At 35.6% G+C, this 14,089-nt stretch overlaps 1 long non-coding RNA gene and 1 pseudogene across 1 annotated transcript; both read left to right on the forward strand.

Moving 5' to 3' along the window:
* The first annotated feature begins 3,256 nt into the window (after positions 1-3,256).
* On the forward strand, positions 3,257-6,780 carry LOC125267656. Its single transcript, XR_007184702.1, has 3 exons — positions 3,257-3,396; positions 4,538-4,639; positions 5,309-6,780. It is a non-coding gene; the product is annotated as an uncharacterized LOC125267656 (long non-coding RNA).
* A 2,188-nt stretch (positions 6,781-8,968) lies between these two features.
* On the forward strand, positions 8,969-13,870 carry LOC125266182 (annotated as a pseudogene).
* Positions 13,871-14,089: the final 219 nt, after the last annotated feature.

Consider the following 14,089-nt stretch of genomic DNA (forward strand, 5'->3'; position numbering starts at 1 on the left):
AATCCGTTGCAATCCTCCGCCGAGCCAGAGAAGGGCGCCGGTCTGGCCATGGGACTGGTAAAGACAGACGGAGAAGGAGTTGCAGGGTGGAATGCGGAAGTGTTCGCTAGTGGTGCTGGCGTGGGTGAACTGGTGAGAGTGCGACGAAGTACTGTGACCAAATCCTGGAATGGATCTGTAGTGCTCATCGTGGTTGCTCAGTGGTATGGGTCCGGTCTTCTGTTACAGTACAGAGGGGTCAGAGACACAGGTACAGTTAATGGTGTTTATTGAGACAACCAGAGCAGTGAGCAGATGACGTTGCCAGACAGGATTTGTAATATCAAGACGGTTATCCTTGACTTGATCTTCACACCAGATACGATGAATGCAGGAATACACGTAGCAGTGGAAATTCCCAGACAGAGTATATATTAAGACAGAGTTACTTGACTTGATCTTCACACCAGATTCGAAGGAGACTTGGAGCAGACATTACACAGAGACACTCACGGAGGACTGGAGAACACGGAGGATCTAGGAGACACACTGGAGACAAGTAAATAGTCCGTAAGGCAAGCATTCAGGTTAGAACGCATTAACGAGACCGGACCATGACGGAGTTACTGTGAGTGTCTTTAGTAGTGTCGCTGATTGGGCTGGTGATGAGTGTCAGGTGCGTGTGATCAATACTCATGAAGGAGTGCGCTGTGATTGGCTGGGTGCAGAGCCTGGTGTGTCTGTGACAGATGGGCATTGGTTGCTTCTTTCATCTTGATGTTAATTCCAGGTTTAACATTCCCAAGATTTTCACAAAAGTTTGGTGGATTTCAGATTAAGGAGGTTTGTTGAAAAAAAAATATTAAAATTCAATTATTTTTTAGTCTTGTAATTATTTTTTATTTTTTAATTTAGGGAGAAAATGAAAATATTTAAATTCAATTAAAATTTAATTATTTTTTGTCTTGTCGAAGGGAGAAAATGTGTCTATCATAAGAACGCACTGGTCAAGCTCAGGCTAGTCTAATCTAATAATCCTGATCAAATAGTTCACATGTAGCAAGGAAGTTTGTCCACCCTTTTACAGGACGTTTTTACAATGCAGTGTGTAACAGGGTGGACGTTTTAATCTCATAAAGCCCATTAGTAGGAGAGAACAACAAGCTATAGAAGACAGATATAGATATATAAAATCTATTTTAAAAATAATCATTTCATATCCAGTATAAATCGACACAACAGGGTGCACATGTTATGTTATACGCTCTTCTAAAAATAAGGAAAAGAGAGAAGTTTATAACTGATATTTCCTTTGTTCTAAGGGTTGTTTTAAATGATGTCACTTCTAGCAAGTCATGTGATTTGCACATGCTTACAATTTTAAAGTGTAAATAACAGAAATGTAACTGGTGGACTGCAGGGACATAAAATAATTTAATGATTTTCAGCAGAAAGTAAATAAATTAGGTTAGTCAAATGTAAAATAACACTGCATAGTCTTCACTGTGTAAATTAAACATAGATTAATCCTTATTAAAGTTACTAAAGTTCTACCAAAAATTCTAGGGAGGAAAGGGACCATTTCAATAAGCTTTATTTAAAAGTTAGTATGCAAATTAGTAACATAAAGATGAAATGATAAAGTTCTTTGGCATAGGCCACCGTCCATAGTCCAAATCTGAAGGGTAGCAGATACTTGCAGTTCCTGCCTGAAGATGGAGGGAGGGGCGGAGCCTTTCCCCGAAAGAACTGAGAAAGGAAATAGATACACCAGGATTATTCCAAGGATGAAGTTCCTAAAATGTCTAGGCAAAGAAAATAGATTATTATTATTGAAATATACAGACATTGACATCATTAAACAGAGGGAATCATTAGGCCGAGTTAGCCTCCATAGACCCAATGAAAAGCAAACCACATAAGCTGTGAAATAAGTATACCAGAAGTTTGTATAGATAGTTTACTTACCGCAGAAGATGCAAGTATAAGGAGTATGCGATATGCTGCAAACTTACCTGATGCTTGTTAAGGAACAAAAGTTATCTTGTGTGTTGCGGAAGAGGAGGAGTAATGTATAATGTGATTCAGGCCTGAGGTTCAGTATATAGAGTCACGTTAGACTGAGGTGCATGAAGACCGCATGTGAGGACGCTTAGCCCATGGAGTTAGAAGGGGCGCTCAAGCCCTGAGTGGAAATTAAAGTGATTACATTTGTAGAGGCATATGAATGACACCACCACCAGTAGTTTGAATAGTGCTTAATTATTCCTGGTGTTAGGCAGTGATTGGCCAGACCTATAATTATGAAAGAATGACATGGCATGAAAGTCTTCCTGGTAGAAATTACGCTGGCGCTTTCATTACTACCATAAAGACTCTGAAGACAAGTGAAAGTTTTGTTTAGTGTTTAGATGTAAAGAAAAGATCTTTGGCGTAGACTCCGTCCTTAGTCCAGATCCTCGAGATGCAGAGATGGCTGATCCTGCCTGAAGATGAAGGCAGAAGCAGAGCCTCTGGACATTCTGATATTTCATTACATGCAGACTTTATTTTTTTCCCCATTTTTATGTAAAAATAAATCAAATTGTTAGCTTCTTCATACTTACCTTTTGTGTAGATTCTATTCTACACATTTGATTGCTGACATTCCTCCATTAGCTTGTGAAGCCCTGATTTTTGCAGATTTGTGTCTGTTATCTGTCAGTTCTGTAACCACGAGGGCAGTACAATCCTCACTTTTATGCAGCATATGAAATTGCATAGAAATGTGTTTAATTCACATTCTTATTAATTTAATTTTAGGAGCAACTGCAGCAGATATGGAAAAGAGATCAGATTTACCCTACCAGTTAATTTGTTTACTCTGTTTTTCTTATTTTGTCCATTACACACACTGTTACATGTTGTCTATCTCTGTACATTCATGCCCCTTTTGTCTCATACTTTTCTTTCACTTTTACAATATGTTTTAAATCTATTTCTGTATATTGGTTTTTGCCCCCACTGGTCTATTCTCACTCTGTCTGTTCCTGCCAGGTTAGTCTAGTCTTTCTGTGCACAATTACTCGAGTGTCTCTCAGCCTGTTTCTTCCTCTACCTATTTAACTAACAGAGCAAGAATGCACAGTAGGAGAGAAAATGTGTTTATAAGAACAATTCAGCAGGTTCAAGATAGTTCATGTTAATGCAGAGAACAAGATTCACTGTTTTAATCAATTGACAGCCATAAAACGTAGTAATAATCTGTTCTCATGTAGGCCTGCCCTAGTCTATGCGCGCTGAACGCTGTTACCGGAAACTGAGTAGAAACAGGAAGTGTGTGCAGGTACACGATTATAGTTTCTCTTTCTTGAATACCGTTAGACAGAGACGGACAGACTCTGACAAAACTGTATGAGACATTGGCATCAGAATAAGGTTAGTGTAAATTAATTGACCTAATATTATGTATTTTGTGTTACACAATTGGTTTTAAGCTAAATTGAATCAGTTTTGTGCAAGTTTAGTGTAGCTGCTTATCGTCACGCTGTAAAACTGCTGCTTTTAAATAGACTTAGTTTGGAATAACAAACATCTTCTTGTAAATATTGTAAGATTTGTCCAAAATGTCACATTTGCTCTATTTTGAAGATGATTTTACACTCCAGCAGTGGCGTAGCAAGAAATTGATTTTTGTCAGAGCGTCACATCGGTTGACAGATTTTCCCCACACAGATCACCATGTGCACTAAACGCCGCCACCTTTTTCTATCATCAGTGAACGGCTAGAACTCATATTAGACGCCATTATCAAGTGCTTGCCATAACAGGATTGGTTTAAGGTTTTAAAATGCTTACAGCGACACAGAATAGCTTATATGGGGCACACAATGTCAGTGCGTGTGCTCTCCGATGTGCTTTATGTTAGATTTCACATTAATATGATGGGAGAAAACGGCCCCTTAAGAACAATGTGGATTTACCTTTAAACTGTTACATATTTAGCTACAAGTTCAGCATGTGCAGGATAATGATGCATCAGCCAATGTATTATTATAGGAAATAAATAGAAACATTTGCTAATTTAGCTGTTATAGCACAAAATGTAAAATATTAAAAGAGGGTTAAGATGGCCCCTACTGGATAAACTTTTACAGAAATTAGTTTTCATTTAATTCTTATTTTTTTAAAGTGTCATTAATGGAAAATATTAATTAAACTATTCTATTGAAATTTTATTTTAATCATTTAGTTAATAATTAGTTTAGTTAGTAATAACTGAATAACCGATGACAGATGAAGCACAATCCCTCACAGTGTTAAATTAACACTCTTAACCCTGGTTTCACAGACTAGGCTCAGGTCTAGTTCTAGACTAAAATGCATGTTTGAGCTGTTTTAACTGAAAGTAACTTGCACTGTCAGATCAGATGTCTTGCAGATGTCAGTGCCATTGTTTTGTCTCAAGATGAACACCAATAATGTTTTTTTTCTTTTCTAAGGCATGTTTATAAAAGCTACTTAAGCTGTTTTATCCAGATTTTTGTTCATCTTGATTTTTGTCACCCTTTCTCTGTAGGTTTTGAAGTGTCTGACAGTACGTCACTGATTGGTTACTTTATTAAGAGGCACTAAAAATACGTCATCGTCATCAGAAGGAAGCCAGCAAGGAGAAGCCAACGTGAGTTAACACATTAACACATTGCATCATGAATTTTTGAGCCACATTTTGCTCAGGCAGTTCTTTTGATTTTCTCATGAGTTTCCTGGACTTGCATGATTACAGGTTTAATGGATCATTTCAAAAAAGTTAAACATAGTTTCAGCATGAAATTATATCTAAACTTCAATTGTTTATAGTTTCATAGCATGGTTTTATATGTTTGCACAATTTGTGCTAAAAAATGTCACACAAATATATGCTCTTTTAGAGTGAAATATGCTCTAATAGCCTAGTCTCAAAGGATAGCCACAAGCAATAATATATATATAATATATATAATAATATATATATTGGAATTCAGTTAGAGATATCTTACAATTTCACTAGGAAGAAGTTAATCAGAGATTCTTGAATAAGAATTTTATTTAGTACACAATCATTTTCTAACGAAAATCCATTGAAATGACTAGACAAAATTTTGATATCTTTAAATTAGTTGTAAAATCGCAGTATTAATATCTTTCAAAACTGAATCATGACTTGTAAAGTCAAGGACAGTAAATGAAAGTGACAGTGTAATGAAATAAGAGGGGAGAGTCTCAAAGAAATCTGAACTCAAGCAGTCAAAGGACATGCATTTGAAACACACGTTAATAACAGGACCATTTCTCTGTTTATCTTTTCCAGTCAAGTCAGATCTCAGGATAATGCTGGTTGGTGAAACTGGAGCTGGAAAGAGTGCATCAGGAAACACCATCCTGTGAGAAGAGGTGTTTGAAGAAAAACTTCCTTCTAAATCTGTGACTAATACATCCCAGAAACATCAGAAGGTGAAAGGTGGAAGCATCTCAGTGATTGACACAATGGAAAGAGGAGAACATGATACAAATGAGAGGTCGGAAAAAGAGGAAAAAAAGTTCAAAAGAAATCTGGAGATGCAGAAAAAGGAAGAGAAAGAGAAAGTAAAGTCAAATATGACTAATAATGGCGTAGGGATAGTAATATGTTTAGCAGCAATTAGAATTTTTCAGGGGTAGGTGTAACGAATTGCAACTACTCGGGTTACTACAATTAAGTAGTTTTTTCGGGTACTTGTAATTTTTTTGAGTACATTTTTAACTTTCTACTGCACACATGTTGATGGCACATGAACAAAAAAATATTCCACATCATTTTTTCCTTCATTTGGGAACATTTTATTAATAAAACATTTTTAATGCAACAATACCCCCCAAAATATTTTAATGCAACAATACCCCCCAAAATATTTTAATGCAACAATGGTATAGAATCATAGAGAAAATGATCATAAGACGATTCTCAAAGAGCAATGCAAAAAAAAGTCAGGAAATCATCAAGTAAAAAGGGAAAACCCATTGAAACATATTGATATGTCGGATTTAAACATGCATATGTTTGTATCATGGAGTGTGTCATGTCATATAATGTGCTTCATGTATAGATTTCACTCTGTACGAAACTTCAAAAATCACTTCTTCTCTGCTGTGAAATAGAGGTGCAGAGGTGGAAGTAACGAATTACAATTACTCACGTTACTGTAATTAAGCAGTTTTTTTTTTTTTTTTTTAGTGAGTAGGCCTACATTTTTAAATCTATAAATGTACTTGTACTTAAGTACAAATTAAGCTAAGTAATCTACTTCCCTACATGTAAAATCACACTCTGTCACTGAGTACTTGAATTAATATTTAAACCTTTGATCAGCAGCCAATAAAAATATCCGCTCATAAACGGACCAATGAAAACCCTGATATTTCGGCTGGTTCTCATTCTCTCCCCGACAGCGAGTTTGACACACACCCGCTCCTCCTGTCACTCACTCGTTTCAGTTACAGCGTGGGATTGCAGGTATTGCGCATAATATTAATCACACCCGCAGGTTTCTATGACACATTTTAATTACTAATTTGGAAAGCGCATGATTGTAATGGCAGAAAAAGACACATGCTCTCAGATATACAAGTGATATACAAGTCATTCAGATATTGTGCTCTGTGTAATCGCGAATCTCTGTGCTCTTAAAGGTGCTAAAGAGGATCTTTTCGTCGACTGAGAAACCAAAGACTGTTACTGAGTTTTTGAAATGAGCGCATGCGTAAGAATTTCGAGGGAACGCCTCCCAAAACTCGTGCACGAGTATTGAAACACGAGTGTTTGTTTACCACCGGCATTCGCTGTGTCGTGTTAGTGGATTCATTATGTCGGACTCACCGTATGTAACTCATAATCTGCAGTTGTTACTCCTGTCTCCTGACAAAAACATTGCATGCGGATATTTCATAGCTGTGGAGTGTGGAAAGTTACTGGAGAGCGCAGCCGCGCTCGTCTCTCACAAGGAACGTCACGGCAGTGATTGACAAGCCAGAGTAAACGATTGGCTGATGTTTTTAAGGCCCTACCTCGTGCACAGATGATGTATATTAATATTATTACTTTCAGTGCACCTAATAAATAGTCTTTTATCAGTTAGTAAAGACAGTTTCAAGTAATATTGCAAAAATGTATAAAGCAAAACATCCTCTTTAGCACCTTTAAATGACACTTTGTCAAAAGTTATCAAACAATCGGATCAGACCCCCATGCCTGACCGATGAAAATGCTTCAGGAAATCTTATTGGCTGTAAGTGAAATTCACCAGAAAGTCTTTCTACAACCAAAGGTGGATCTTTAATTTCTTTACAAACAGTGGTGTAGTCCTAATAAAAGAAGTGGTGCACTATTACCCTTTTACTTTTATTATCTTTTCTTTGTCTTTCTTATAAATCACTGTTAACGTTTTGCTTTTACTTCCCTGTGTGTTCTGATGTCATTGAATATATTCTTGATCATACTGTGTATTTTATACAAAGCTGTACATCATTAATGTCATCTACTGTTCACAAGCATAATAAAAAATATTTTTAAAAATTCACTCACTTTCTCCTGGAAATTAAGGACTAGTGTAAATTATACACCATCAGAGTCGCAATTGTATTTCATTATAACAACAACTTTAAAGCTAAATAAATTCAGTAATTATAATCTATAAGCAATATTCTGGAATGTGTCATTCTGAGCTTTTGATGTCTTGGGTTTAGGAAAACAGTGTGATCATAACAAACTATCAAACTCAAGTGGATCCACTACACTACTTATTTCTTACTCTAATTACAAAAAGAAATAGGAAAGATGACTTTACTTTTATTACTTTCCTTTTGTCATTTGCAAGATTTTCCTTCACCTGAAGAACTGTTCTGTGTGTTGTTGGTCTTCTGGTAAAGCGCTGGATTTTTGTAGGCGATGTAAGATCTGGTCTTCAGTCTAATTTTATATTTCTTCCCTCACTCCAGAACCAGAAGCTTCACTATTGCGTTGGAGTTCGCAGGTGCTTCACATTGAATCACAATATGAACATGTACTCTGAATTTTATTCTTAATATTTTTCATGGATCTACTATTCTGACAACCCAAAACTTCTAATGATTCAATTAGTAATGATGATGAACTGAAAAGATTATAGACCACTTCCCACAACATAACAGCAATGCCATTAATAAAAGGTATAGCCTTATTAGTTTATTATTCAGGATTTGCTAATTTCACTGAGCTATCTTTTCTCGCAGGTAAGAGAACAATTTCATCAAACTCCAAATTAAGTAGAAATCATACTACATATCATGACATTGAACACAAAATAAAAACAAAACACAATAGAAATGTGTAATTCAAAACTCACCAAAACACACCATTGATTTGATTTTATTGTTATTTTCAAAGCAATAGCCTGCAGATTTATTGAAATCACCGACTGTTAAATAAAACATTACAAAATTAAAAATAAATATATAAATAAAAATAAACTTTAAAAAATTACAAAAATAAGGATAAATGATTCACAGATAACACATCTCATATAGCCGCCTTAGCAGCTAGCAACAACACTCATTTAAAATGCAGAAATTATGTAAATAAAATATTATAATCATTAAACATTATTTAATGTTTAAAAATAGCCTTGGATATTTCACCCGCAGTCTGCTCTGGCCTGATTCCCGACCTGCAGCTGAACCACAAACAATGATGTAAATATTTTTCCACTATCAAATATTAGCAATTAGTATTTCACAAATTTATAAGTAAATTTATTTATTATATAAAACTATACTGTCAGTTCACAATAGTTACACAAATGAATATGATCAATTAATGCATTTATTTCCATTCAAAGGCATATAAACCAAATTAATAACTTAAACGATTCCTAATCCTATGTCTCCCTCTAGTGGGCAACATTAATATCACAGCCTTCATCTTTCAGTGATTGGCCAGACCTATAATTATGAAAGAATGACATGGCATGAAAGTCTTCCTGGTAGAAATTACTCTGGCGCTTTCATTACTACCATAAAGACTCTGAAGGCAGGTGAAAGTTTACATGGTATTTATTCCATAAAATATAAACAGATGGTAGTGAGCCACAATGATTCATGTTTTAAATTGTGTTCTCTGTTGGTTTAATTTCCATGATGTATAGGAATATTACTATAAGAATATAAATATATTTAATCTGGGTTGCAGAAATCAAATAGGGTAATAGTTATATTAATATATAGTCGGGAGACACACTGTCAGCACCGGTGCAGTGCTCCACCCTATTGAAGGTTAAGGGTAGGGGGCGCTACAGTAGTTTACACTGGAAAGCTGCAAGCACAGGTTTAATTGCTGACATTCCTCCATTAGCTTGTGAAGCCCTGATTTTGGCAGATTTGTGTCTGTTATCTGTCAGTTCTGTAACCACCAGAGCAGTACAATCCTCACTTTTATGCAGCATATGAAATTGCATAGAAATGTGTTTAATTCATTTTCTTATTAATTTAATTTTAGGAGCAACTGCAGCAGATATGGAAAAGAGATCAGATTTACCCTTCCAGTTCATTTGTGTACTCTGTATTTCTTATTTTGTCCATTACACACACTGTTACATGTTGTCTAGCTCTGTACATTCATGCCCCTTTTGTCTCATACTTTTCTTTCACTTTTACGATCTGTTTTAAATCTATTTCTGTATATTGGTTTTTGCTCCCGCTGTCCCTATAATCTCACAGCTCTATTCTCACTCTGTCTGTTCCTGCCTTTTTCTATCAACAGCGAACGGCTAGAATTCATATTAGACGCCATTATCAAGTGCTTGCCATAACAGGATTGGTTTCATGTTTTAAAATGCTTACAGCGACACAGAATAGCTTATATGGGGCGCACAATGTCAGTGCGTGTGCTCTCCGATGTGCTTTATGTTAGATTTCACATTAATATAGGGTATGATGGGAGAAAACGGCCCCTTAAGAACAATGTGGATTTACCTTTAAACTGTAACATATTTAACTACAAGTTCAGCATGTGCAGGATAATGATGCATCAGCCAGTGTATTATTATAGGAAATAAATAGAAACATTTGCTAATTTAGTTGTTATAGCACAAAATGTAAAATATTAAAAGAGGGTTAAGATGGCCCCTACTGGATAAACTTTTACAGAAATGAGTTTTCATTTAATTCTTATTTTTTAAAGTGTCATTAATGGAAAATACTAAATCAACTATTCTATTGAAAATTTTATTTTGATAATTTTGTTAATAATTAGTTTAGTTAGTAATATTTAAATAATAGCAAATACCACAGTGTTAAATTAACACTCTTAACCCTGGTTTCACAGACTAGGCTCAAGTCCTAAATGCATGTTTGAGCTGTTTTAACTGAAAGTAACTTGCACTGTCAGATCTTATGTCAGTGCCATTGTTTTGTCTCAAGATGCACACCAGTAATGTTTTTTTTCTTTTCTAAGGCATGTTTATAAAAGCTACTTAAGCTGTTTTATCCAGATTTTTGTTCATCTTGATTTTTGTCACCCTTTCTCTGTAGGTTTTGAAGAGTCTGACAGTACGTCACTGATTGGTTACTTTATTAAGAGGCAGTAAAAATGCGTCGTCGTCCTTCGTTTCAACGTGAGTTAATACATTGCATCATGAATTTTTGAGCCACATTTTGCTCAGGCAGTTCTTTTGATTTTCTCATGAGTTTCCTGGACTTGCATGATTACAGGTTTAATGGATTATTTCAAAAAAAGTAAACATAGTTTTAGCATGAAATTATATCTTAACTTCAATTGTTTATAGATTCGTAACATGGTTTTATATTTTATGACATTTTATGCTAAAAAATGTCTGACAAAAATATGCTCTTTTAGAGTGAAATATGCTCTAATAGCCTAGTCTCAAAGGATACCACAAGCAATATATATATATATATATATATATATATATATATATATATATATATATGTGCTGGTCATATAATTAGAATATCATCAAAAAGTTGATTTATTTCACTAATTCCGTTCAAAAAGTGAAACTTTTATATTATATTCATTCATTACACACAGACTGAAATTTCAAATTTTATTTCTCTTAATTTTGATGATATAACTACAACTAAGGAAAATCCCAAATTCAGTGTACAGAAAATTAGAATATTACTTAAGACCAATACAAAGAAAGGATTTTTAGAAATCTTGGCCAACTGAAAAGTATGAGCATGAAAAGTATGAGCATGTACAGCACTCAATACTTAGTTGGGGCTCCTTTTGCCTGAATTACTGCAGCAATGCGGCGTGGCATGGAGTCGATCAGTCTGTGGCACTTCTCAGGTGTTATGAGAGCCCAGGTTGCTCTGATAGTGGCCTTCAGCTCTTCTGCATTGTTGGGTCTGGCATATCGCATCTTCCTCTTCACAATACCCATAGATTTTCTATGGGGTTAAGGTCAGGCGAGTTTGCTGTCCAATTAAGAACAGGGATACCATGGTCCTTAAACCAGGTACTGGTAGCTTTGGCACTGTGTGCAGGTGCCAAGTCCTGTTGGAAAATGAAATCTGCATCTCCATAAAGTTGGTCAGCAGCAGGAAGCATGAAGTGCTCTAAAACTTCCTTGGTATACGGCTGCGTTGACCTTGGACCTCAGAGAAACACAGTGGACCAACACCAGCAGATGACATGGCACCCCAAACCATCACTGACTGTGGAAACTTTACACTGGACCTCAAGCAACGTGGATTGTGTGCCTCTCCTCTCTTCCTCCAGACTCTGGGACCCTGATTTCCAAAGGAAATGCAAAATTTACTTTCATCCAGAGAACATAACTTTGGACCACTCAGCAGCAGTCCAGTCCTTTTTGTCTTTAGACGCTTCTGACGCTGTCTGTTGTTCAAGAGTGGCTTGACACAAGGAATGCGACAGCTGAAACCCATGTCTTGCATACGTCTGTGCGTAGTGGTTCTTGAAGCTCTGACTCCAGCTGCAGTCCACTCTTTGTGAATCTCCCCCACATTTTTGAATGGGTTTTGTTTCACAATCCTCTCCAGGGTGCGGTTATCCCTATTGCTTGTACACTTTTTTCTACCACATCTTTTCCTTCCCTTTGCCTCTCTATTAATGTGCTTGGACACAGAGCTCTGTGAACAGCCAGCCTCTTTTGCAATGACCTTTTGTGTCTTGCCCTCCGTTGTGCAAGGTGTCAATGGTCGTCTTTTGGACAACTGTCAAGTCAGCAGTCTTCCCCATGATTGTGTAGCCTACAGAACTAGACTGAGAGACCATTTAAAGGCCTTTGCAGGTGTTTTGAGTTAATTAGCTGATTAGTTGGCACCAGGTTTTGAATATTGAACCTTTTCAATTTGAGTTTTGAGATACTGAATTTGGGATTTTCCTTAGTTGTCAGTTATAATCATCAAAATTAAAAGAAATAAACATTTGAAATATATCAGTCTGTGTGTAATGAATGAATATAATATAAAAGTTTCACTTTTTGAATGAAATTAGTGAAATAAATCAACTTTTTGATGATATTCTAATTACATGACCAGCACCTGTGTGTGTGTGTGTGTGTGTGTGTGTGTGTATATATATATATATAGTGGAATTCAGTCAGAGATATCTTACAATTTCACTAGGAAGAAGTTAATCAGAGATTCTTGAATAAGAATTATATTTAGTACACAATCATTTTCTAATGTAAATCAATTGAAATAACTAGACAAAATTTAGATATCTTTAAATTAGTTGTAAAATCGCAGTATTAATATCTTTCAAAACTGAATCATTACTTGTAAAGTCGAGGGCAGTAAATGAAAGTGACAGTGTAATGAAATAAGAGGGGAGAGTCTCAAAGAAATCTGAACTCAAGCAGTCAATGGACATGCATTTGAAACACATGTTAATAACAGGACCATTTCTCTTTTTATCTTTTCCAGTCAAGTCAGATCTCAGGATAATGCTGGTTGGTAAAACTGGAGCTGGAAAGAGTGCATCAGGAAACACCATCCTGGGAGAAGAGGAGTTTGAAGAAAAAAAATCTTCTGAATCTGTGACTAATAAATGCCTGAAACATCAGAAGAAGGTGGAAGGTGGAAACATCTCAGTGATTGACACTGTAGGAATTTTTGATACAAAAGTCAATGAAGCACAGCTGAAGGATGAGATTAAGAAATGTGTCGAAATGTCTGTTCCTGGTCCTCATGCATTTCTGCTGGTCATCAGACTGGACATGAGATTCACAGACAAGGAGAAAAAAACAATGAAATGGATTCAGGAGAACTTTGGAGAAAAAGCTGCTGATTACTCCATCATTCTGTTCACTAGAGGAGATCAGATAGATAAACCTATAGAGGAAATTTATCACTGAAAACAGGGAGATTGAAGAGCTTGTTAGACAGTGTAAATCCAGGTATCATGTTTTCAATAACAAAGATAAAAATCCATCACAGGTTAATGAACTGCTGGATAAAATAGAAACAATGGTTATGGAGAATGGAGGAGAACATTATACAAATAAGATGTACAAGGAAGTTCAGGAGAGGCAGAGAAAGAATATTGAAGCAAAGTCAAACATGTTATATTATGCCGCATTTGTAGTAATATCATTAGTACTAATTAGAATTTTTCAGGAGTTACAACTACTCGGGTTACTATAATGAAGTAGTTTTTTTCCGGGTACTTGTCATTTTTTTGAGTACATTTTTAACCTTCTACTGCACACATGTTGATGGCACATGAACAAAAAAATCAACATTTTTTGCCATTTTTTGGACAATAAATATGAAGCTTGATTTTGTAGTGTTGTCTAATGTCCGTTAAAGCAAAAGTGTCCAAAAGTGTGAATTATGCGATAATGGACACAGCAATGCATCATGTCCATAAGTCATTGTGTTTGTGCGTGATCCATTAAAATATACAATATAGCCTATTTCAATTCAGTCCTAGATATTATTACTATTACTCCAGAAGGTCTGAAATATATTGTTCGCTGCAAACATGATGATCTTAAATGTATTAATTATTAATTTACTATTAATAAATGTGTAAAGTTGCATAAAATGGAAATACTCAATAAAGCAGGCTAACTACATTACCTCAGAT

The sequence above is a fragment of the Megalobrama amblycephala genome, linkage group LG4 (genome assembly GCF_018812025.1).
Source record: "Megalobrama amblycephala isolate DHTTF-2021 linkage group LG4, ASM1881202v1, whole genome shotgun sequence".
NCBI classification, from domain to species: Eukaryota; Metazoa; Chordata; class Actinopteri; order Cypriniformes; family Xenocyprididae; genus Megalobrama; species Megalobrama amblycephala.